The sequence below is a fragment of the Chelonoidis abingdonii genome, chromosome 17, assembly GCF_003597395.2.
Source record: "Chelonoidis abingdonii isolate Lonesome George chromosome 17, CheloAbing_2.0, whole genome shotgun sequence".
NCBI lineage: Eukaryota > Metazoa > Chordata > Testudines > Testudinidae > Chelonoidis > Chelonoidis abingdonii.
In genome coordinates this window covers 22,246,089-22,270,378 of record NC_133785.1, presented here as the reverse complement: position 1 = coordinate 22,270,378, position 24,290 = coordinate 22,246,089, and the positions used below count along the sequence as shown (strand labels likewise).

At 41.7% G+C, this 24,290-nt stretch overlaps 1 protein-coding gene across 10 annotated transcripts in view; it reads right to left on the bottom strand.

The window, feature by feature from the left end:
- The window catches only part of TMCC1 (transmembrane and coiled-coil domain family 1), a 215,995-nt gene that overhangs the window by 33,848 nt on the left and 157,857 nt on the right, over nt 1-24,290 (bottom strand). The window contains exon 1 of one of the 10 annotated variants that reach the window (XM_075073377.1): nt 18,216-18,234. The exons of the other annotated variants lie outside the window; for them this stretch is intronic. The gene's annotated coding sequence lies outside the window, so the exon portion shown is untranslated. Of the gene's footprint in view, nt 1-18,215; nt 18,235-24,290 lie in introns of those variants that run through there. 10 annotated transcript variants of the gene reach the window in all.

Genomic DNA, 24,290 nt, shown 5'->3' with positions numbered 1-24,290 from the left:
TATAGGTTTCTCATAAATGTAAGTGGGGAATAAGTCTTGCTGTAACTCACTTTTGTGGAGTGGGCAATTCCTGGCTACACTGTTTATAAAGGCCAAAAAATTACCCATTTGTTTGTGAAGGTCACCAGGCACTCTGAGAAGCCAGATGCCAATTTCTTTGGCTAGTGTCAGATATGATTCTGCAATATGTCTTCCTGGAAATGCCTTTTACACAGCTGAAAAAGCAAAGCATGCATTCATATTTAAAGATATGCCTGATCAAAATACCCCCGTGACACTGAGCTGCTTTTACAAATCCTAGGTTTTATCCTTCATTGTACTATGCAAGCACATATTTGATCTTGATTATAAATTGAAAAACTCACTCAGACAGAGGCCTTTTCCATACTTTCCAGCTTCCAAGACGAATAAAACTAGATATATAAAAATAAGACCACAAAAATAACAGTCAAGCCTGGAGGAAAACACGGTTTCCAAGAATAATGCTATAAATGAGGTCATGTGCTACTGTACTGGAGATTTAAATAAAACAGCCAATAGGATGCACTGATGTTCCATGATCTTCTCACCTTCACCGGCTCACAGAAGTGCTTGTCGCAGCACATACAGGTACAGCAGCACCACATAAACATCACCGCATGGCCAATCTGCAAAGTCCTCCTCAGTGCTAGGTACTGCTTGGACAGTCTCCCACACTGACTACACTGCTCCCTACATCTGAGAGATAGAGGGCTCTGGACACTTGCTTTATAAACAGAATGCCTTTGCCAAAACAAGCATCACTGTGTGCAGACCTCCAGCGCTGCTGATGCAAACGGTTACACTCAGCACTCACGCACAGTATATGCCTCTCTCCTCCAGCCCCACTGGGAGCATTCTGTTTACATATAAAAGCATCAGGACTGTTAGATTTAAAGCTACAGGACATTCAATTCTATATTAATTAGACTATACTATATTTTATTTCTGCAACACTCTCAAAAACACTGCGAAAGATAACAAACGGACAGTGTAATAAAGTAAAAACATCAGCTGACAAGATAACTGGTGTCCCTGACGGAGTGCAAAATATTGGGTTTACAAGAAAATTCTGAGATAGAATTAAAAAATATACCCAAATACCCACCCACACTGCAGGGTATAAATGACACACCCCATTAAATCTCAGTTGAAACCATTTTCACCCAGGGCTGAAGCCCTCAGGCTTTGGCTTTGACCCTGGGTGGTGGGGCTCGGGCTTTGGCAAGTCTAATGCCAGCCCTGGTGACCCCACTTTGAGGTCCTGACCCACAGTTTGAGAACTACTGGTCTAGTGGGCCAAGCACAGACCACAAGGAAAGAACTGAGTTCTAATCCTGACCCTGTCATTGATGCAGAGCAAACTTTGTCAAGTCACTTTATCATTGTACACCTCAGTTTCTCCGTCTGCTAAAGGGGATGCTTCATATCCCCTCACACCATTCCCTGTTATAGTATTTCCTCACCTCCCGCCATTTTCTTCCTCCAGACCTCACACTAACTTCATCTTTATTAAAAAACCCTTTTTCCTTTCTTGGTCTTTGCATCTCCATTTTGTGGTTGCTCCCCAGCCCAGTCTGTTACTCAGCCTGCTACTTACTGCTGGGAGTGGGAGGCTCATGTTAGTGGCTCTATGAGGCTGAGAGACATGCTGTTGAGCCTGAGCTGTGCATAGTGATAGACTAACCAAGCATGGGCAGTGAACTGCTGAAGAGCCCACGGTCCTGTATGTGCTAATGGCTCCTGACTCCAGCTGTATTAGGGAAAGTGGGTTACAAGAGATTGCCTCTGCTTTAGCCACAGCAGCATATTTGCAATCAGAGTGGATTCAAGGACATACAGCTTTTCCCAACTCTTTTGCTTCTCTTTTCTGCTCCTTATTCTCTGGACTACTCTGCTGAGCTGCAGACACCCTCATGCGTTATACAAGCGTGGAATATATTAGCCAAGCTAAAAACACAACTTTGAGCTTTTCCCCTTACACTGTTTTGTAAAATCCATGCAATTCTTTGTGCCGTGAAGAAAATCTATAATTAGTTTATTAAAATGAGACTCAACACCCAGCTAAGGGGTAAATTCTAGAACAGCCCAGCATATGAGCAATGAGAACATTATATGGGGAAAAATTCACTTTCAGCTTTCAACTGAGGGAAAGAGGAATTAAAAAAAAGGTTTGGACGTGTTCTCTTAATGCAAGTTTATTTTATTTGAGATGGTACTACTAGACCAGCTCTCCGGGGAAGGAGCACCAAGTGCCTGAAGGGGGACAGAGACTGAAAGAGTGGTTGGGGTGGCAGCAGCAGGAAGTTTGTTGAGATTCAGGGAAAAAAAACCCAGACAGTATTGTTATAAAGAAGTTAAAAGGTACTTCAGCTTCACAGAAGCTGCTGTAAAATAAGTTCTCAGGTTGAAAGCTTATCTAGCGTGTATTCCTCATTTTGAGCCAGAAAAAATGGGGACACTGAGCAAAATAGATTAGTAGGCAACCAAAGTAATAGTATGTTATGGGCCACCTATTTCAAGCCCTGACTCAGAATGGGTGGTTCAACACAGTTGAGCACCAAACAAACCTCTTTGTGTGCGCAAAGGTAGGCATGCAAGACTGGAGGCTTTCTGGACACCTGGTTCTTGCAAACTCCTGGATGAAAAGCCTCTTCATTATTACATTTCTGTTTGGTGAAAGTTCAAACCTTTAATTGGGATTGTCACAAGATGACTACCTCAGAAAGAATTCCTATCAAGCTTTCAGACAATGGTGTCTGTGTCCAAGTCCTACTGTGCTACTGTATATTGAACTTAATGCAAGAATTTCTGTATATAGAATGATATACATGATAGGAGGTACTTGGACTACAGGTGGACTCTGTTGTTCAAACACTTTTCAGAAAGTTTAGACGTAAAACTTCAAATTTCTACTTCTGCCTTGCCACCAAGTCACCTTAAATGTGGCTAAAAAAACATGATCTCCAGTGAGAATAAATATGATTAATAGATAAATGTGACTTAGGCCTTCTCTACCTGTAGTGTTTACTCTAGGTTAACTATTTAAATTGGGGGACGGTTATTTTTCTATTGAATAGTTAAACTGATATAATGCCCAATTGTGGATGCATTCATATCAGTATAAAGTTGCTTTATACTGGTATCACTATTCCCCCTTTCTAGAGGAATAGCTACCCCTTTTGTACACAATGCCACTGACTCCTAGAAGTTGTTTATACCATGCAAAAACCAACTGGTTGGAACACTGAGTGCATAACACTTGTACAGCATTGTGTGCCTACATACAGCTGCAGTCTTGGGTGTTTTACAAGTGCTGATTGCAACACTAGGAAGCAGATCTTTACCGTAGATTAGCTGCCAATTTTAGTTGGATGTATTCCTGGAGATTTCATCATGACATAACCTTTAATTAAAGATTAATCTTAAATTCTTGGAGACTCCAGGCCAATCCTTGGCAACCCTACTGTAGGTCTGGTTGTGCAGCACAGTCTACAATGGTTTCGTCTAGTCTGAACAGGTTGAAATAATTATTGAAGCTGCACTACTTTAGCTGGTTGCTCTCACCTCATTCTACACTGCATTGCCACAAAGCTCCTCCTCCCAGCAACAGTGCAGGGGAGCTTCAGTAGTCAAATAACTGAAAGCAGTGTGATTTACTATACATTTATACAGCAGCTAGCAGAATAAGGAACCAACCTTGCTGGGTCTAGGCATGACCACGATAAAAATGTTAAATAGTAATAAGAAAGGTTGCCATCAAAATGGTTTCAAGAATAGAAGATGCAAGAATAATTTCATGGAATTAATGTTCTTATTACTGTTTCCTTGTTTAGTTTGGAAAAGCTCCGATATCTTTAGTCAGGTTGTTCAAAATACTGTAAATGATAAAAGATCACCAGGGATATGAGACGCTGAGACACATTGATCACTAGAAAGCACTGCTCTAAGAAGTGAAGTACAGCATTTAACCTAGGGCTTTCCTATATGGCGCCAGCAAACTCACTTGAGGGTGCGATTTGTAAGTACACTAACATGCTGTCCTCTAATTCCCCTGGGTAGACCCTGCTGGCACAGGTTTCAAACAGGACTACGTTACTGCAAACAAGGTACCTTTAGTGAGCACCCGCAGGGTCCACATGGCATCAGCAGAGAAATTTAAGACTCAAACCCTCTGCACCATGTAAATAAGCCCCTAGAGAAGGGATCCTAGGAAAGCTGTGGGAAAACAAGCTAGTATTCTAGCCAACACAAAATCTATTCACTCGCTCTTTACCAGATTATGATACTGTATTTTTCTCATCTGCAAAAAAAGCTCATCTGAGGCATGTGTGAGAAGAATTTTATAAAGCTGCAATCCACAGTATTCTTCCTAGTAGTTTGACTAAATTTAGGATTCCTCCTCTCTTCAGCTGTATTACAGGACAACTGAGAATATGAATCAATTCAAAAGACATCTAGTCTCAGTTTTAAAGCTGGTACAAGTGCAGATGCTATCACCACTGTTGTGTACTTAGTATCACACACAAACAACCAGTTACATATTGTTTTCATTTCAAAAGTTAAACTATGCCTGGGTTAGAAAAAGTTATAAAATTCTTTCAGCGAAGACATTTCTTAAATTGAACTTCATTAGTAAAACAGATTTCATTAACACACACACACACACACACACGAGAGAGGGGGGGGTGATGAAATGACACCTGTGAGAGGATTCACCCTCTCCCTGTTCAATCTCTTGGTAGCACCTCAGTTTATATCAGTAGTTTTTCCTTACAGGAGGAACAATAAGAAAAAGATCAATCTTGCTGGGTAAAATCCTAGTTCAGATAGCAGTGGAATCCCTATGGAGTAGACTCACCATAATGAAGCAACAAAAAGTGCAAACACAACCCTCAAACCCTCTCTTCAATAGCCCCTATCATCATAGTATCTGAGAATCTTCCGAAACCTTATAGAACAATAAGACTATTGCAAAATCAACCAACCTACCAGGTTCAGTATCACCTCCATTAAGAAAATCAGTCACATTCCCCATTCAAGGTGAGGGCATGTTTCTTCTTTACATTTTGTTAGTTATGCTTCCGAATCTCAGCCACACCGCGTTGAGGTTCAATGGCATTAACAATGGATTTCTACCTTCACAAATGTACTGAAACATCATCTTTATAAAAATGCCAAGAAACAAGTCTTCATTATAAACAAAATTGAAAAGGTTCTTTCCACTCACTGACAAGATGTAACCTGGCAGTCCGTACGTAAAGCCTCACATCTGCAATGAATTCTCTAGTGCTTCACTGCCAATTGTCATGTTCCCCCCCACCTCTTCTCTCTTGCCTTTGTTCTCAATATGAAGCCATGTACAGTGGAAGACACTGCTTGCAGCAGTTGAACTACTTCAGCAGAAGCCAGATGACTTGATTAAGCCTTTAACTAATGTCAGAGACACGAATGTGTCATGCGTCCTAGCCAAAAACAGAAAAAGCCTAATCAACCAATACATAGCCTCTGCAATGCTATGGAGGAGATCATTCAGAAGGTCTTATGTGACAGGAACACTTAGGTTAATAAGTGTAGTGTACAGCAGCTTGAGCGAAGTTCTTGTATACTACAAAAGGCATCTTCTTTCCCCTCCCTCTCAGAGTCCTGTTCCGGCTAGTGAGTCCCTAATTCAATTCAATTAGGGACTCAGGAGGCCCAAAGAAGAGTTGCTGTCTTTGTCTGCCTGCAGCATTTCCTCTGAGCTGAAGTCACTTAGTGGAACTGAAAGTGGAGGGAGGAGGGCTGAGAAAACAAAGCACATGAATTTTGATGCGGCTTAAAAACTTTTGAGATTAGATGCTCATATGACTACAGTAACAAGAGGAGGCCTCTTTCAGGGCTGCTTGAACCCAATTAGTTTAGAAAAGCAGGATAGAGGCTAGAGTACTGCATGTGCTGGAAGTTGGCTGTTGCCAAAAATTAAATAATGTAAAAATCAAGTAGCAGCAAGAGGCGGAGGGAACACTTCAGAGCCGAGTTAAATTCTTAAGCTTTATTGTGCATTTCCCCAAAGTGATGCTTAACATGTGAAATAAAACCTATTTAGAGAGCAATTTTTCAAGAATCCAGAGCATTTTGCACATTAAAAGTATTTATATATAGCACCACAGGTGATGCTCTGATACTTTCAGGGCATGTCTACACTATTGACCTTACAGCAACACAACTATACCGATGCAGCTGCGCTATGCTGACAGGAGAGAGCTCCCTCATTGACATAATACAACCACCTTCAGAAGTGGCGGTAGCTATGTCAGCAGGAAAACATCTCCTGTTGACATAATTGCACTTCTGTTGGTGTAACCTAAGTCACTCAGGGGTGTGTTTTTTTCACACCCTGAGTGACAGAAGTTGTACCGACAAAAGTGGTAGTGTAGACATAGCCTTAGTGACACAAAAACTAGAAACAGGATCACCAGCCATCAAAGTGCAGTAACAGTTTAACAGCACACAATGCATAAATAAAGTTGGAATAGTAACAGAAAGTTAAGACAACCATTACAGGAAAACACACTGAAGCAGCAGAGGAATTTAGGGAGAATAATTACCAGTGATGGAACCTGGCCAACACATGCATTGACAGAAAATCCCTAATTCGTGCTACAAGTGCCACTAAGTCTTCAGTAAACAAGTGCTGAGGAGCTCAGGTTTACATCTCATTTGAAAACCAGCACCTCCAGCCAGTGGCATCGTACCAGCTAAAACCACCCAGAGACACTGATTCAGGAGTAAGGGAAGTCCAACTTTTAGGGTATGCCTACACTTCAAATTATGGTGTCACTGTAGCATGGGCAGACACATGGATGCTAGCTTTAATCTAGCAAGTGCACATAACAGTGAAGATGTGGTGGCATGCACTCCAGCATAGGCCAGCAACCTGAGCACGTGCCCAGAATCTCCGGCGGACTTGTATTGGGGGCAACTAGCCCCAGGACCGGTGCCAGGGTTTCTGGCGCACTAGGCGCCGGGCCATTTCGCCGCCCCACGCACGGGTCTCGCAGCTCCACTAGAGCCACGGGACCAGCGGACCGTTCGCAGAAATGCCTGCGGCAGGTCCACCGGAGCCGCAGGACCAGTAGACCCTCCGCAGGTACGACTGTGGCAGCTCCACTGGAGCTGCCTGCCGCCCCCCCGGCAAAATGCCGCCCTCCGCATAATGCTGGCGTCCCAGGTGACTGCCTAAGTCACCTAAATGAAAGCGCCGGCCCTGACTAGCCCACATTGAAACCCGTATTGCTTTGTCTTCACTACTATTGTTACTTATGCTACAACGAATTATGCTCAACACCACCAACTTCTTTACTTAAGCACATGCTAGAGTTCTCTCATTCAAGTACTGAACTGACCCTGTTTGGCCTGTGAGGTCTTATGAGATTATAACAGAGATGGTGTGGCTGCAGTCATATGATAAATTATTCAGAGTGATGAATTAACTGGTTCATTACTGAACACAAATGCAACCTCTGTATAGATGTAGTGTGTGACTTATCAGTGTTGCAGGTGACTTTGTCTTATGTACCTGATCAGCTAGACAGCACTCCAGAAGTTAAATCCTGAAATAGTTAAGGCAAACTTCTGTAGAGAAAGTTATGTTCAGAACTTACTAATTTATTAGACAGTCTTTGTCCTAGTTAAATTTCAACTTATACTGCTGTTTTTAATGCTTGTTTAATCAAGATTCCCTAATTAGGCCTTTCACTACTTGAATCTGAAACAACTGCATGTAAAGACATAGGGACTCTAGATACAATCTACAAGCAGCAGGAGACAAATGGAAAAAAGAATGAAATGAGAAAAGACAAATGGAAAAAACCCAACTCATGGCCCAATGCCAAAGGAGCATTCTTTTTAGAAACCACCACAGCTCCTCCAGCATGTGCATGAGAAATTGGTTTGCTCTACTTAGTTCAAAGTTATATACTGGTACAAGAAAAAGGGATTCTGGTTAAGGGAGCACTACAGGCTGGGTGAATTCCAACCATGGAAAACTGCAAATTACTGATCTATGTCATAATAAATACACAGTTCCTTTTCTCCAATATTGAAAGATATAACAAAATCAATTTTTTGTTAAACACATAAAAGACACCCAGTTAGGAAATTTTTACTGTATACGAGACACCAATGCAGAGAAAGTGAACACATGCAAAACTGTATGTGCACAAGTGGCGGCTGAGGTGCCACAGAAGACCAAGATGTAAGCACTGCTATAAACCAGTGTTTCCTGAACAGTGGGTCAAAGGTTCTAGATGGATGGCCATATCCTGGCCATATCAACCCATCCTTGGGCCCTAGCTAGGGAGGGTGAGGGGGAAGAAAGCACAAGCATATGAGTGTCTGTTTTGAAGAGGGAGGCTGACCCATGCTCATCCTGCAGTGGCAGCTGCAGTCCTGCGAAGTTGGGCCTGATTCTCTGATCTTGGCATCGTGACCTGGTACAGAGCTGCAGCACCATGCAGGTTTAGTCCATTTGCCTCCACATTGGGTCAGGATTATGACTGTAGTACTGTGGTAAAGGTGTACATATGTAATGGTGGATTGCAAAAAAAAAAATGGACAAAATGCAGTTGGTAAAAAGTTCGGGAACCACTGCTGTAAGCCATAAGAAACAGCCAAAAATTTTGAAGTGTAGAGGAAGAGGATTCCTGTATTATAGTTTATGTCTATCACATCAAAATAAATTTGCAAAAGAACCTCTAATTTATTTTAAATAAAGGTAGCTGGGAATCAAGTTAAGTGTACTAAGAAAAAGTCTCCACCTGTGATTATTCTGAAAAGCGGCAGTGTAACATGAACACAGCTTGCAGATTCAGATGTCTAACTATGGGATCAAACTGTCCTTACACAGCTGTTTCTAAAAGTCTCAAACAGTATTACTTCAAATAGAGGTACTTACCCCACACATTAGTATTTACGTCCTAAGATTTTTGTACATACACACAAAATATGGGTGCTACACCTTTCAGAACATGCAACTCCTCGAAAAAATTATATAACTGCACAAGATGAAAGAACAGATGTAGATGGATGGAGCAAAGTCGCTCTCCAAAGGAAGCATGGTCTTTGAGGAAACATGCACGACTACCTATTATGCACAGAAAGTTCCAGGAAATGAACAACATTCAGCAGCTGTGAAAGGTTGAAGGGACACCAGTGAGTTAAGATTGAGACAGAGAGAATGTGAGAGAGTCATGGATCCACAGGATCTGTACTATGTCCCTTAGAGAAACTCCTTCTGTGTGAGAGACCCCCCACGGGGCCTCAATCTTCCTTAAGGGTAGGCCCCACGGCCTTAATGCCTCCGAGACTGAGACTCTAGGCTCCAGCACTCTGATTTCATGCAGGGAGCTTTGGCTAATGAGATAGACTCCTGGTCAGGCTTTTATGCCCTTCAGGGACCAATGCCCCCAGTAAGTATTTGCAGTGATGCCAGCAGCCTTTTCAAAACAGTAGGATTTATTAGCCAACTGTAAGGACAGCCTTGCAAAGTCCTTAGTTTAGCATAACCTTTAGAGATAGTCCATTCTGGCCCCCGTAAGCGCAGCCAGCCAGCCAAGCTGATACACACTCTACTTGTGGGTCCTCTCCTTCCAGCTCCTTGTCAGTTCAAAGTGATGGGGTCCTGTGTCTCTTTAAAGGGCTGCACTTGTGTCCGCCATCTGCCACCTTTCCCCTTTGTTGATTGTTCGATCCTTGGGCTTTTCATGGTCTCTGTGGAGCCCCTGTTGATTTGTCAGTTTTGACCAGTTCTTTAAATGATCCATTCATTCCACTCCAGTTGGCTGGATGAGACACCCCTCCTGTCTCCTGCTCTGCTCCAAGAGCAGGTTTAACCCTTTTGCACCACTGAGTAGTAATGTAAAGTACAGAGGGAAACTGACGCACACAGGATTCATAAAAATATTACAGAAAATTCCCACTTTGTCATAGCATAGGTTAATGAATTAATGAAGCAGGAGGTCAGAGTGATTCTGAACACAAGATCTGTTTAGACTCAAAGCGGATCATGCTTAACGAAAGTTGAGGATGTCATTTGAGACTCAAGAAAATCCTATCCCACTCCCTTCATACAGAGAAGTAATACAAAGAGTTAATATTTTGGGAGGTGAAAGGAAATAATCTGGCCACATTAATACCACTCTTTCCTCTAATTTTTAAGAGAGACTTTCCCTATAGTTGGAAGTGACATTGGAGGTCTAATTTGAGCCAAAATGTAAAATAAGATTTTAAAAGAACTAAACCCAAAGAGGCTTAACAAACAAAACAAACAAAACACCCTTAATTCCAGCTGAAAGTTTTGTTTTTTTTTTTCTTCAGACAAACATGTTTCTCTCACTGTAACTCAAACATTGTGGCTTGTCTACTGCATGAGAACCTGAATGTGAAATTCACCAGAAACTAGTTTGTTCAAACTAAAAGAGTGCAAAAAACCACCCATAAAGTGAAAAGTAAATTAGATGTTTTATCTTGTTTTTACCATTTAAAGTGGTCTTTGTAACAGAAGAAGTGTTAGATATTAAATGACAGTATGCCCTGGAAATATAAATTAATTACACTTTGTTTCCTGGTGAAATAAAAGAAAAAATGTAACTCTTATTCTTTATAAAGATTCCCCCCATAAATCTCAGATTGAGAAGTCAATGGAACCTGCTAGATACTTCACATTTTTAAAAAACAGGTCACTTCTACAGGAGCCTAAATATGGACTTGTGTGTTAGGCTTGTATTTTTGAAAATCTTGGTCCTAGCTCTTTTGAGATGCTCACAAGCAGAGATGGTCTAAATTTGTGTCTTTACAGTGTTGAGTATATTGCTAATGCCCATGCTTAATAAATTATACTCAAAGGAAACAATGACTATTCATCACCTACTTGCGTATACATGAACTGTGCAGTATAAGCATTCATCTGATCCACTTGCAGTGTAAAGACAGCACAATCACCACAAACTTTGTTTCTTGTTTTTCAAATGAATTTTCCTATCAAATTATTTTCAGTTTTATCGAATTTGCTTTTTCTCTGAATACAACAAAGGATGGCCAGCTCTGCTACTGCGTATGGAGTGCAAAGCCTTAAAAGAAAGCTCAGTTCTAGTTCAGTGAACCCTGTTAGTCTTCAACTGGGTTTGCCAAATTCTTGACACAAAATCAACTTACTTTCAGGGGTGCAAAAGGAAAACTGTTTTTAAATCCTCAAGAATGCATCGCAGTACTGATAAGTTCAAAATTCAAAAAGTTCAACTGTTTTCAGATTAAAACAAGGATTCCCCCACTCCCAGTCACTTAATCCCAGTAAAGACAAGACTTTACTATATTTTATACAAGAGTCCATCCAGAGCCACCCACACTAGAGTGCACTCAAAGATAATCGGAGCTTCAAAAACAGATTTAAGCATGGACAACCATCAATGATGAAAAGAGGCATCTTGTTTTTCTTATCCAAAGGATGGCATCTATAATAGTGCAGCATCCCTCAAAATCTGTACTATGTTAGCAATGAGTGAGAGCCACATGGGACAGGAACCAAATATACAAAATTCATGCACTTGCATCCCCCCTCATTCCTGTTCGAGACTGGGAACAGCAGTTCAAATCTATGGCCTTGTCTAATGGAGAGTTGGGCCCTTTGGTACCATTTGCATGCAGGAGATACAAATATCTGCTCTGATACTAGGAAGGAAGGTGACCAGGTAGATAACTGGATCTCATTTGTTGGAGCTAATATTTTAATGAACAGAGGTTTGGGGCCAAAAATATCCTCTCTTCATGCTTCAGGAGTCTCTCTCATTATTCGTTTAAAATAAATTATCACTGTCTAGAAAAGGATTTGGGGCGGGAGAGAGAAGGATACACATTCCATAGCCTTATGCTTTGGAACTTATTAATTGGACCAATAAAAGGGATAACTGTAGTAAAAATGATACAACTTTTTTTTAAAGGGACACGCTGCTATTATTTCTCACTGAAGTAGATTATGTGATATGATCCTTGTAACATGATGTCTAATGCACTTGGAAATACTTCTATATGTGCATGTAAAACGTATAGGAATTACTAAAGCCCCTAAGAATGAACTGAAAAGCCAGGAAGAGGATAGGATAGGAAGTAAGGGTTCTGTGGTCCTCTACCTCAACTGACAGTCCAGTGAGTTTTATTTCTGATCTCCCCCAGTGACACTGATATCTTGCATTGTCTCAGGGCAGACAAAGAACCATGAGATCAGGTCTTGGCAGGTAAATGAAGGAGAAAATGGAGTTTTGTTTTAAAGCGTACAGTATTTGCAATCTGTAAATCTGTTTCTGCAATACCGAATATTAAATATTGGTTTGAAAACAGATTTAGCTAAACTTCTACAAACCATGTATGGACACACTTACAGCAGTTTAGCTTGCACATGTTAATCTACCGATGCAAGCTAAACCTATATAAGGAGCATCCACACAGCATTTGGCATTGGTTTATATAAAACAACAAAAACTATATGGGCTTGGCTTTCCAAAACTGGGGTTATTCCCAGGAAATCATACAAACAGGACAGTTGCTTGCCTTTCTTTTCTAAGAAGCAGAAGGGGCCTGTATGCTACAGGTTGCCGAAAGTAAGCAAGCAGCAGCAACAATCAACTCTATATACATTATAATTCTTGTATTACAATAATGATTAAAGGCCTTAATCAGGACTGAGGCCCCACTGTGCTATGTACAAACATAACCATTTTGAAGACCTTACACTGTAAAAAGAAAAGTTGCACACAAATTAACCAAAAAGGCACCTAATTGTTGCTGTGCCTATTGAAACCAATCACAGATTAGTCACGCACCATCTGACATCTCACTTTGCAGGGAACAGATAAGAACAAACAAAGCTTTCCTCTCAAAAGGTCTTTAAATTTAAACTTCAACAAGCCCTGATGTAGCTGCCAGATTGTACATGATACTGCAAATGGCAAAGGAGTTGCAAAGGAATAAATAGGTTTGTCTCCTTTCTATTTCTTTATGATATATAAAGGAAGGCATAACATTAGAAGTATCAAGAATATCATTTCTGATCTCCTGCGGTTTTGCTGGAGGATTCAAAGACTGAATGTGCATTATGAGCCTACCCAGCCCACAACTAATGAAGAGATGGAGATGCTGAATCTTTTCTCCTACATGGTACTTGAGCTAAATAGAAGCTAATTGAAAAGTTTTAAACTATCTCAATAAAAATTACTCACTTTTATTTGCATAGTATCTCTGATGTCATAGCCCTAGTGGTTCTTCAGTAAGTCACAGAATCCAAGAGAAAACAAGAGATATTTCTAGTTTAAAAAGTAAAGCAAACTTTTTCTGGAGAAAACCCTCCAGGGCTTGTTATTTTTAATTTTTTTAAAGTATCTTGCACATTTTTAAAAACTCACAAACCACGTGATCTTTAAAGGGATTCTGTCAAGACTGGAAGGACCAGGATCTGATCATCTTGGCTTCTCAGAAATATTTGCAAAGTCAATTTGTTTCTTTGTCTTCCAAAATAAATACTTAAAAGCCACTGCAACTCAACATCAAACCCATGTATAAGATGAGAAACACAATTTTGCTAAAAACCAGATTTTAGGTTCAAGCTTCTAAGATGTTATTTACAAACAACTGAAGGGGAAAATATATTAAACATATTAAAAATGCCACAATTGGGTTTGTTTGTTTTTTTTTAAAATGAATGCTTTTTAAATACACAGGACACAAGCTGAACCACTAGTGCTAATGACAGGACATCTGCTGGACATTTACTATCATACTTAACAATGAACACAGATTACTGAGAGCTCAATAGCCACAAGAATGCCGACAGTAACTACAGCTGATAGCCCACAAAGGGTTAACAATTATAAACCCAATTACTCACAGCACCTATAATCTCAGTGATACCAGACATCTTGTAAAATGCTCTGTTTAATCATGTGGTAATTAGTAAGTTTTTACACTGTCGCAAGAGGACTAATCACCAAGATCTGGTCTTGACCCACATAACCCCCCAAATACAAAGATGACAGTGGGTTTCCATGCTTACTGTAACCCAGAAAGGCTGCAGAGGCTTAAAAACAAGCCCCTTAACTTCCCACTGGCATATATGAGAGTTAGGAAACAGCACGCAAGAAAGAATCAAGTTATAACAGACTTTCAAATGGTGGAGTTTTGGTCTGGAGAACTTTAAATTGAACATGCACGTTATTTAATATTTACCTTCTAATCTAAGCTCAGACATCTAGGGTTCTCACTACATCAGAGACTGTCTCCTTGAACTTTATCTAGATGGACATTCAGTCAACTTCATCTGTCTTAAGGATTTCATGGGTTTACTTCTCCTCATCTGTTCCAGTCTCTTCACCCCATTAACCCCCATATGAAACCCCTTTTCCACTAATCTTCAATGTTTTTTTAAAAATATAATTATGATTATTCACATATATGGAACCTGTCTCTTCTTCCTGTACAGATTCCCATAAACGGTTTTATCATCTGGTTTGTGTGATCTTAGCAAGGTGTTCCTATTGCATTTTGAAGTGTTTTTAATAATTAGTTTAGCTTGAGTCACTGTGAAGCATCCTGAATATCAAGGGAGTGAAGGAGGGTACTTTATTAACAAATTCCAGCCCCAGATGTTTATTAGGTACACTCAACTTCCCACTTTCAAGCTACAGAATGTGGTTATGGTTATAATTAGCCAGTAGAGGGCTCCCTATACCAAGTTTACACAAATTTTATTCTCTTAAGAGGCAGATCATTTTAGGTCCTGCCTATACTAGTGAATTTTTCAAATATTCCTGATCACTGTTAACAGTTCAACTTTCCCAGTGTTAGCAAAATTGGGAGTACCACCATCATGTTTTAAGACATATTCTGAGCAGGGTTTATACCAGGGGTGAGCAATTTTTTGGCCCAAGGACCACACCTGGGTATGGAAATTATATGGCAGGACATGAATGCTCATGAAATTGGGGGTTGGGGTGTGGAAAGCAGTGAGAGCTCTGGCTGGGGTTGCGGGCTCTGGGGTGGGGCTGGGGATGAGCGCTCCAGTGTGCAGGATGAGGATCGGAGTTGGGGCACGGGAGGTGGTCAGGGATGCAGGCTCTGCGTTGTGCTTACCTCAAGCAGCTCCCAGAAGCAGCAGCACCTCCCCCTTCTGGCTCCTACACAGAGGTGCAGCACTGGATGGGTGGCTCTGCAAGCTGCCTTGTCCGCATGCGCCGCCCCTGCAGCTCCCATTGGCCGCGGTTCCCGGGCAATGGAAGCTGAGGGGGCGGCGCTTGGGGCGGGGGCAATCTGCGGACTGCAGAGCCCCCTGGCTACCCCTACATGCAGGAGGTGGAGAGGGGACATGCTGCTGCTGCTGCTTCCAGGAGCCGCGCGGAGCAGGGCAAGACTCCGACACCGCTCCCCGACAGGAGTGCTGGTGCTGGACAAGCCCCAGACCCCTCTCCCCAGCCGGAGTTTGATTAAAATGTCTGATGGGTGGGACGTGGCCCAGTTTGCCTACCCCAGTTATGCCATGATGCTTCAAAATGCTGGCAGCCAGTTTAAATAAGGGATGTCCAATGTTGCAGATACCCAGTGGAGCTGAACCAGTATTAGTAAAGGCAAGACATTTTTGAAAAACTCCTCTAGTATAGACTGGGCTGGGGTTGTGAAGGTACTGATTACTACACAGTATGTGGAAGATACATCACTAGTGCTGCTGAAGTTCTGTTTCAGACACACAATTACAGTATTTTCATACAAGTAATGTATATAGGCATAATGCAGAATGGCATTTGGCTACAGTAGAAAGGAGTCTTTCACTGTGACCTTTCAGTTCTAGTTTCAGGGTTCAATACCAAACCAAAAGGCAGCTGAGGTTTGGACACTTGCTCTATTTGGGGCTGGAAATGGTCCTGTTTGTTCAATAACTTTTGCTCAAAACATTCCTAAGAGGCCTAAATAGACAACAAAAGATCAGGGTGAGTGGTAGAGGGAGGAGGATTCAGTGACCTGCAATCCCTACTACCGCCAGTGTTTTTTAGGGGTGGTCTCATTCTTATCATTCTCTTCCTAGAGAGGCTTGGCAAGGTAAACCCCTTCTCCTTCACTATAACCAAATCCCCCTTCAACAGTAATGGGATCCACCAGCTCACCTTGTTTCAGAGGCTGTACTGAACTTGCTACCTCCACAGCAATGAAAAAGTCAAGAGAACATGAATAGAGCTAAAATCATGCCTTCCTCAGAGAGAGATCTGCAACTCCAGCAAGAGGCCGCAAAATGACCACTTTATAGAGTGTTGCGTGTTATCTCCGAAGCCTGCTACTTTAATACAAACTGCAGAGTTCAGCAATTGCCAGGTGGAGAGAAGGTAGCGCTTCAAGAAAGGGGCTGAATTCCCAGCTACCTGAAGGTTACGACTGAAAAGCATTCTGAAATTTCCTAGGAGACATAGCCTAGTGCTATATGCCTTCAAGCCAGATAGCTGTCCTTTATTTTACTACGATCTTAATGCTGATACTAAGCAGATAGTGGTTCTCTCTTCAGACAGGTTGGTCTGTTACTGCTGGAACCTACAATACACCCACTTTCTATAATTTTATGGGCTAAATTCCATTAGCTGGAAAGAGGCATCTGAACATTACCTTATAATTCTCCAGACTTGAGGCCTCATACCCACTGCCAGTACTCAGGGTTTGTCTTGGCCTGTGCATTGCTGGTGACTGAGTCCACCCTCACCACAATCAACTGTTCAACTGCCATGGAACCTTCTGGGTTATTTCCCTTTCCTTCTAGTTAAACAGCTCCTGCAGAGTGAACTGGTATCTTCTAAGAAAGACTAAATGACTCTTTACTGACCAGCGTGAAAAGGCAATGTTCAAATCTGTTCCCTTCCCATACCCAAAATGGATTCTACAGTTCATAATGGAATCACTATCAAATTTCTAGATCCCAGTTCGATATGAATAATTTTTATGTCATTTATCTTTTACAACTGTCTGTTGGCAACATAAAAATCTCTATCCTTTTTGGATATTATCTGGATTTTAATCCCCACTCTAAAATTAACTGTTTTTGTGAATTTGGGAAATCACTTCACCTCCCTCCTCCCTGTATTTTAGTTTATTCATCTGTAAAATGGAAATAATAAAATCCTCTTTTGTAAAGTGCATGGAAATCTGTGGGTGTGTAGCAATATATAACTGAATTTTATTGTTAATCAGGATAATGGCCAATCATCACAGGTCACTTATCTAACATTTGGGGTCTGATCCCCTCCCTCCTTCTGTATGCATTATACTACTGCTTTCTTAATATCTAATTAATCCCTCCAGTTCAAAGACAAAGTGCCCCATTAATCATTTCAGATTAAACACTGCATAGAAAAGATGAGACTTCACTCCAGGAATTTCTAATCAATGAACTGTAATCTCTATACTTATAGGCTTCCTCCAATGTGTTTCCGCATACACTACATAAGTGGGCTAATTGGCCAAGTGAATTGAGGCCCTACACTCAACTTGATGACATTTCTTTCTATGTAATATAATGTTTGAACAGTGCATCCAATCAACTCCACAATTTTAGGGACTTGATCTAGACATCATATTGATTTTGCTGAAAATAGGAAAACTAGAAGTGAGAGACATGCTGAGTCCCAGCCTTTGGTTAGCAGACTCAGCAGTTTCAACCATATAGATCAAAGACCCAGGTGAGGAAACCATTAACACCTTCCACCATAATATGCCCCAGCTCAGCTCTGCCCATCATCCCAAGAGCCTTTAAAATGTTGACACTCCTAAATAGCCTATCTTCAAGTCAGAAAAAAAGAAATAATGGGTGTGGGTGGGTAGAAGAGATGAAGGCGAAATGGAGAAGGGGGGGGAAGGAGAGGGAGACAAAACAATGAGCGCAGCCTGCAGAAGCAATGAAGTGTGTAACCTTCTAATTCTAGTATCAGGAGGTAGCCGTGTTAGTCTGTATCCACAAAAACAACAAGGAGTCCAGGGGCACCTTAAAGACTAACAGATTTATTTGGGCATAAGCTTTTGTGGGTAAAAAACGTCACTTCTTCAGCCCTGCATGTCCCAAATTCCCCCCAACCTCTCTTCTCAGCCCACTGCCTCCTCCCACCTACTCCCTATTCCCCCCAAGGCAACCACCTCACCTTACATCTGCATCTTCTCCAGGGTCCAGGCACCTTATTAGGGGAGCTACACCTGCATGGCTCCCACTAATTAGGTGGGTGGCCCTTCATTCTCTTGTGTGGGGCCAGTGAGGTGCGCACCTTAGAGGGAACTATCGGTGGACCACCTGAATGGAGCTCGTGGACCACCTCTTCTCTAAGACAAGGAAGCAAAAATCACTCTACAATCAATTAAAGCTCCTGGGCTGTGTGCAGTGTAGCTTACATTCATGAATACTACAGACTTGCTTAAAAGTAAGTAATAACTAGAGAATTTTCTACTAAAGTAAAAATAAGATGCTCCCAGAAAGTCTCATGATTTCTAAAGGAGTTCCAAGTCCTGCCAAAGATTATGGAGCCAGAATTCCCGTGCAAAGCATCAGTACACAGTCTATTTTTTTCTGCTGCACTAGCTAATGTTCACGATTTGTTTTATCAACAATGGACTGGGCTAAAAACATCGTGTAAATGAAAATCTGAAGCAACTGATAATTTTGTTAGATATACAGAATAATGTTAGTACCTGCAGAGCAAATCTCTACATAAATACTACTAGCAGAAAGACTAATGAAACCTTTACATCAGCAAGTAATTTTCACATTAACCAAGTCCATTTGCCAGAGTTGCTCACTGTAATTAAACATTTGATTATTAGTTGCTAATAACTTCATGCCATTCTAAAAAGGATCTACTATCTGCTGTAAATTAACCATGAATGAATCATCTAGAAAGACTCCATTACCTCAGATTACAAAAACCAAGCATGTGAACGTAAACTATGAACTAGGACACTGATTACATAGAGAATATCAGAAAATTGTTGCTGCTGTTGCAAAACTTTAGAGATAGTGTTCAGTGCTAAGTATTGATCAGAATTTCTTTACGTGCAAGTGTTTGGATTATGGAGTAGGCTGTTAAAGTCAATGACTGGCACATAGCAATTTCTCTTTACATTTTTCTTAAAAAAAGATTAAGAATAAGTTGCAAGACATCACTGCTGAATTAATCCCCACTGTGGCATAATTGCTAAACTCAGGGCTGGTCTACACTGGGAATTTACATTGGCATAGATACATCTCGCAGGCATGGAAAAAAATCAACAGCCCCCCAAGAGATGTAACTATGCCAACCTAACCTCTGGTGTAGATAGCGCTAGGCTGGTGAAAGAATTCTGTAGACACAACTACCCTTCCCGGGAGATGGATTACCTATGCCAACGGGAGAACAGCTAGCTGTGCCACCATAGCAGTGTAAGTGGCCAGCATGAAGTGAGGGTCTTATCCCAGAAGCATATGAAGTTGCACCTGACTAACTAGTGACATGGACAAAAAGCCTCTGATAAAATTGGACAATAAGATCAGCTGTTACCAGCGATCTGTTAAAACTTAATTTGCTGACAGAGGAGGTTCCATCCCATTCTCACTGGGTCTAAAGTTGACTGGCCGACAGATTACCTGATGTTTCTTTTCCCTTTTTTCTTTAACCCTTTCCACCTCCACCAGTCTTTCCCTAAAATATGTACTCCCTTCATCCCACATAACTGTTCGTCCACAGGGCAAAACATAGATGAAGTTAAATGCAAGCCAGGCACATTCGTGACAAAGAAGAGATTGCTAAAATGATGTGGAATTAAAATGCTGATAAAGGAGGAGACAGGTTTTGCCTCTCTCTCCATGTCAAGACAGTTTTCAATATTATGAATTAGTGAACAAGAACTCATGGTCTCCAACTGGTTTGAATCCCACCTTTCAAATGCTTCCCTCTCATTTCGGGTTAGGCTTTAACTCTTCCCCTCTCTTATGGAATTGCATGAACGTTCTGTTCTTGGCGCTGTATTCTTAACCATCTCCCTCGGGGATATCTCCAAACTAGTTTCAGCCTTGGTTACCTGTTTTGTTCCCTCATCTGCTTGCGAGCTTTGGAGTGTACCATAACCACAACTTCCTGCATGCTTCATGAGACAAAGTGTTCCTTTAGGTAAACAATCCTTTGGTCTGACTGCCATTCTCATCTCCACTCTCAAGGTCAGAAATCTTTGACCATGAAATGCCTTTTTCTCCTTCAGCTTTCTTGCTGATATCTTACCTCCGGAAAATTGCCAGAACTACTTCTTATCCCTCTTCTGAAATCTTTACCATCTATTCATCACTTCCCCCTCAACTACTGCAGTTCTTCCATATTTTCTAAGGCCAGGTCTACATTACAGACTTGTATTGTACAGTCTGATATAGCTTCTACTACTTCGGTAGATGGGTTAACCATGGTGATGAGAGAAGCTCTCCTGTTAGCGCAGTATTCACTAATGTGCTATGGTGGTGCAAATACACCAGTGCAGCTGTGCCGCCTGTATGTGAAGGCAAGCCCTACATCCCAGTTCTGACCCTAGAAAGTATCTTCAGTGCTGTGGTCATGGAAGCAGCAGCTCACCTTTAGGGGACATCTACACAGACCAGAAAAATTCACAGCCGGCCTGTGCCAGCCTACTCAAGATTGTGGGGCTTGGGCTGCAGGGCTGTTTCATTACTGCGTAGCCTTCTGGGCTTCGGCTAGCACCTGGGCTCTAGGAGCCTGCCAGGTAGGAGAATCCTAGAGCCCAGGTCTCAGCCTGAGCCTGGAAGTCTACACAGCAACAAAACCACCCCTCAGCCCCAGCCCAATTTGGCTGGCACAGGCCAGCTGCAGGTTTTTCTTTGCTGTGTAGACATACCCATAGAGTCCAAATACTTGTCATTGTTTCCTGTCTAGCTCTGAATCCCATTCTAAATGATCTTTCACTCTTCATGAGGCTGAGATGCGCTTTATGTCTTGATCTGTTAGCCACACGCTCCCTGCACCCTCAAACAGGTTCTCCTATTTTTTCTCCCTTCAGTTCCCTTCCCACAATTTTCCAAAACATGCAAGGGTGCGCTTATTGGAGCTGCTTCCACATCCCTGGAACAACTTCTCCCCCTGCCACCCTACAAACAATGAAGTCATCTCTCGTTTTAAATATGGTGTTTAAATATTTCCTTCTGATTTTAGTTTATGATCATCTCTCCATAGTGTTTCATGGCATCACGAACAAAAGCACAGGATAATGTGAGCTAGCAAATAGTGAGTCACACTGGATATTACACTCTCTCAAAACCAGACTGCCATTCACATTGACTATTTGGCGGAGTTATCAACTAGATCCACAGGATTAGAATACATACAGTAACTCCTCACTTAACACTGTAGTTATGTTCCTGAAAAATGCAACTAAGTGAAACGATGTTAAGTGAATCCAACTTCCCCATAAGAATGAATGTAAATGAGGGCGGGGTTAGATTCCAGGGAATTGAGACCATGAGGCAGGCAAGGAGGCTGAAGGTGCTGTAGGCTAGGAGAAGCACATTGCGCAGCGGCAGCTTCCCCTACTCTGCAAGCACTAGGGGCAGGGGGGGGAAGAAGGGGGCTCAACCCTTGGTCCGCCCACTCCTCCCCTTTCCTCAAGCCCCCACCCTGAACTTCTCTCTTCTTTCCCCCTCCCCCTTTACTCCGCATGCCATGTCCTCGCTCCACCCCCCTCCCTCCTGCCCGCAGCAATCAGCTGGCCTGTTTAGGGGGCAGGAGGGAGAGGGAAGGAGCAAGGACTCGGTGCGCAGACTCCCCCCTCCCTCCTGCCCACGACAATCAGTTGGTTTGCAGCGTTTGGGAGGCAGGAGAGGGAGCAGGAGCCTGTGCGCCAAGTCCTCACTTCTCCCCCCTGAACACTGCAAGCCAGCTGACTGCCACAGGCAGGAGGCGGGGGGAGGAGGTGCTGATCCGCAGGGTCTGCCAGCGGGCGGGAGGCACCGTAGCAGGGAGGGGGAAGCGCATAGGGGAGATGATAGGGGGGCTCCCAGCTGTGGACAAAGCAGGCAGCCAAATGACGTTATAGCAAAGCATTGCACAACTTTAAATGGAGCATGTTCTGTAACTGAGCAGGGATGTAAGATTGAAACAATGTTAAACGCAAGGACATTAAGTGGGGAGTTACTGTACTATGGCTTCAAATTGAGACTACTCCCCAGAGTGAATAGCTTGTGTCACCAATATAAGGGAGCTCTAAATTCCTGTTTTGTAATGGCAGATAGCTATAAACAACATGGCCTTGTCCTGTGCTGAGCAGGGGTAGCCCATACATACAGGCAAACTAGGCAGTTGCCTAGGGTGCCAAGATAAATGGGGAGCCAAATTCAAGGAAAAAAACAAATAAAAAACCAAAAAAAAGGTGAAAAAATACAAATGAAATAATGAAAACGTCTTTATTTCAATTCCCATGCGCATACGGAGGAAATATGAATTATAGTTCATTTCTCTGCATTTCTGAGAATTTAATATGTCAAATCTTTTATTTACTACAAAAATAAGTATTTTAGCAATTTTTTTTTCAATTTGCAACGTAGGATCAAGATGACCCACTCCGCAATTTTGATAAGCAATAACTCAGCCACAAAGAAACACATCCGCCAGCGGCAAAAGCTGCAATGCTAGTGACACCTAACTCAAATATATATCAAGGTCGCATAGCTGGAAATTCATGTAGAGCGCCGATATCACGAGTTGATACACATCAAACGGTCATTTTAACACACGTCACAGGTAGATGGTTAAGAATCAAGCGAATACTGTGGAAAATTGTGTTTCTTGCTGCCACAAAATAAAGTCTTTCAGCATTATAAATCCAAAATGTGAGTATCTTTCAGCACTATTAAACCTTAGCGTTATTATTGGGCTGTATAATTATGAACTTGATTTTGTTCTAACTGGTTGACATGTACTAAATAAGGTCTGTACTAAATAAGGTCCATAAAAAAAAGTAACAGTGTTAACGCTTAATAGACTATGAAAGTGATGTCACATTCCAACCAGGTAATCATGAGGAAGAGGATTACCTTCCAAACAACCGGTGTTGGGTTATAATGTCGAAAAAGGACATTTTGTTACCGTGTAAACACTATCAGTTTTAATAGGTAAGTGAATGTATGTTACTAATCATTGAACCTTTAAGCAGTGAAAAGATGTGTTGGGATGGCTGCAGCATGGTTTAAATCGCCAACCATATGGTGTGTCAGCCATCCTTAATGCTATAATGCTTGCAGTCGGGAGTACGGTTAGTACATAACAATATTCAAATACCCCAAGACAGAGAGAGGAAAAATAAATCCCTCAGGAGCTGAGTATCGTAAAACAAAAGGCTGAGAAGGAAAAGGACCAAGCAAGACAGCAGGGATCCTTCATGAACTATCTTCTCTTTAATCCAAATAAAGATGGTAGCAGTTCACAGCATCTAGAAGAAGGAATTTTACTTGGAGAGGAGGTTAGCTCACATCTGCATGGAAGCAGTTTGGAACATCAAGATGAAGGTATATTACTTTGAGATGAGGGTAGCTCACGTTCAAAAAAATAGCAGTTTGGAAACTTACTTCTAGATGAAGGCAGCTCACAGCCTCAGACTGATATGGAAGCGGAGAAAATTTATTCACCTTCAGAGAGACATACAGAAATTGAAGTAAATGAAGTAGAAGGAAGAAAGGATGAGGAAGTTACAAACAAATTACAGTATGGGGACCAAGCTTCATGGGACAGATGTCATGACAGTGTGCGGCAAATTCTCGTTGAACATGGACCCGAACAAGTTCATGAATTTTCCTTCCCTAAGGATGGGAATAAAATTCTCTGCTCAGCATTACAAGAGGAAATTCATTAATGGGGAAGAAATTCATCGAAACTGGTTCCAAAATTCAGTGTCAAAGGACACTGTGTTTTGCTTTTGATGCAATTGTTTAGAAATCAAGCAATTGGTACATCACTTACTGAAAATGGTTCAAAGGACTGGAAAAACATCTTCAATTCTCTCTTCACATGAAAAGTACAGAACATTTGGAATGTCTTCAAAATTGGAAAGAACTTGTATTACGATTGAAAAAAGGAAAAACTATCGATGAAAAAATGTGTGAGATCAAGGAAAAGGAAGGATACTGGCAACAAATATTAGAGTGTCTGATTGCTTTAGTGAGAGTTCTCGGTGGGCAAAATTTTGCATTCCATGGC